This window comes from Microtus pennsylvanicus, chromosome 11 (genome assembly GCF_037038515.1).
Source record: "Microtus pennsylvanicus isolate mMicPen1 chromosome 11, mMicPen1.hap1, whole genome shotgun sequence".
Classification (NCBI taxonomy): Eukaryota; Metazoa; Chordata; class Mammalia; order Rodentia; family Cricetidae; genus Microtus; species Microtus pennsylvanicus.
Window position 1 is genome coordinate 60,412,938 of NC_134589.1, and position 2,611 is coordinate 60,415,548.

A 2,611-nucleotide genomic window follows, 5' to 3' on the forward strand; every position below is an offset into this window, starting at 1 on the left:
ATTTGGCTTGGTTTTGTTCTAAGTCAGGGTCTCGTGTAGCCCAGGATGGACTCAAATTCACCAAGTAGCCAAGGGTGACTTTGAACTGCTGACTTCTCCTGCCCTAATTTCCAAGTGTTGGGACTACAGGTGTGTGCCTTCATGCCTGGGAATTTTGACTTTGACTTTTTCTTCTATCTCTTTTCTAGGGACTAAGCCCACAAATGCAGTTTCTCACCTGAACTGCCATGGCTGTTCTTTGGCTACTGAAGCCTGGAAGTCCCTCCCCTACTCCTCCCCACTTCGCTGCTTTGTGGCATCCCCCTCCCTCTAGCCTCTCCTACTTTGATAGCCTGGCTGTGACTAGCAGAAGTCCAACCAGGTCTAATGGGCAGCCCCAGGCCACCGAAATATGCCAGTTCAAACTGGTCCTGCTGGGAGAATCTGCAGTGGGAAAATCTAGCCTGGTGTTGGTTTCGTCAAAGGGCAGTTCCACGGGTACCAGGAAAGTACCTTTGGAGTGGCCTTCCTCACCCAATCTGTGGGTCTAGATGGCACAACAGTCAAGTTTGAAATCTGGGACACGGCAGGGCAGGAGCAATACCAAGCCTAGTCCCCATGTACTACAAGGGTGCCCAGGCTGCAGTTGTGGTTTATGATATTACTAATCAGGAAAGTTTTGCCTGGGCAAAGACATGGTCAAAGGAACTTCAGTGGCAAGCCAGTCCTAGCACTGTTATTGCCTTGGCAGGGAACAAAGCTGACCTTGCCAACAAGGAGTGTGAAGAGGCTCAGGCATACACAGGTGACAACAGCTTATTAATTATGGAAACCAGTTAAGACGGCTCTGAACGTGAATGATCTCTTCCTGGCAATGGCAAAGAAGTTGCCAAAGAGTGAACCCCAGAATCTGGGGGGTGTAGCAGGCCGGAGTTGGGGTGTGGATCTCCCTGAACACCAAAACAAGAGCCAGTGTTGTAGCAACTGAGGGGGACTGGCAGCAAACACGTGTGGAGTTAGCACGAGAGCTAAGACATAACCTCCGTCTCCACCCCTCAGCACACAGCCCCTGCAGTGACGGCCCACTGCACCCTGGCTCCCAAGGGCTGCCTCCTGACAGCTGTCATGGTACTTTTTAACACTTCAGCAACCAACACCAGGTAGCTGTTACCACTACTATGCCCTACTCTGGGGTTTGGGGTCAAGTCTCCCTAGGACCTTCCTTCCAAAACAAACTTCCTTTACTTTGTATTCTAGGTACAAACAGTGACCTCCTCACTGTTACTCCCCCACTGTGTTCTTCCCAGGGTTTCAGGGAAGACTCTATCTCCTGTCTCTCCCCTCCCCCACCTCTCACCACTCTCTGTTCTTGATCCTGTTTCCTCCTCCTCCCAAGATGATGGAAGGTAAACCCGGGGACTGAGAAGGGAGACAATGTCACTTTAGTTACATTAAGGGCCCTGCAGAGACGGTAAGGCTCAGAGAAGGAAGGGGTAGGGAAACATGTCTCTTTTGTTTTATTTATCTGGTAGGAGTTTCTTGTCTGTGAAACACTGTAGCGCCCATGAGCTGGACTTGTGGAGGATGTTCCGAGGTAGGCATGAGACCTGGGAAGCAAGCTCACAGGCACCGTGGGGGAGTTGTTTTAGTTGATTGGATAAAGGTTGAGGCACAGTGTCTTCTGTGGCTCTGGAACTCCTCCCAAAGCTGTTTTCCCTCATCCAGCCTCTTAGTTCTCCCCACTCACTCACCCCCCATTCCAGTGTGGGAGTTGGACCTCCGAGTGCTCCAAAGAATCTTCACTGGTTGCCTGCACTCTTAGCTCTGCTGTGGTCTAATTGGAGGAGGTACCAGTTTCTGATACCCATCCCCGGGTTATACACAGGCATTTCCCCTACCACTGCCTTGAGATGGCCTTAGCCTCAGACACCATGCCTCTGCAGTGTGCACTTTAATTGACAGTGTTCAGCCAGCATACATGTTTTACAGGGGTTTTGATTGATTTACCTATTCTTCAACCTTTTTAATTAAATGGAATGTACAATGTATGAGGTTTGGGGGACACTATAGAAAACAGTAACAAGCCCAGTCTCCACTGCTAACCTCCTCTGACCGATTCATGCCTCTGTTCTTGGGCATAGGTCTATCTAAGCAACTGGGGAGTGACCTCAGAACAGCATGGGCCCCAGTCGTGGAGGGAAGGAGGGTCAGGCAAAGGGAGGGTTCTCACTTCCCAAGGTTCACATTCAACTTGCTCTTTCTCACTGTGTCTTGTCTACGTCCCTGTAAACAGTCTTCATTCTCACTGTATGGGCTGTCCCGTCTCCTGTTGCCCCCTTTCTTTTCTCTTTTGTTAGTATCTTGAGTTTTGTTCCTCCCTCCTCCATCCCCACTCTTACTTAATCCATGTGCCAGTCAGGGGTCCTGCCTTAGAGGTCACTTGTCCTATGACAGGCTCAATTAGAACTGAAGGTGCCTCGGGGCTGCCTTGTGTTATCAGAGGGCTTTGGTCCTTCCTAAGTCTCTGGCCTCTACATCCTCCTTAGGTGTTTTACGGTGTCCGTGGGAAGCCATCAGGGCAAGAGGGAACTCGGTTCTTTCATGTGCTAGCCAGAATTTTGGGGAAATTTGC

General features: G+C 50.3%; 1 pseudogene; it reads left to right on the plus strand.

Moving 5' to 3' along the window:
• The first annotated feature begins 227 nt into the window (after window positions 1–227).
• On the plus strand, window positions 228–967 carry LOC142831601 (ras-related protein Rab-5B pseudogene; annotated as a pseudogene).
• The last annotated feature ends 1,644 nt before the right edge of the window (window positions 968–2,611 follow it).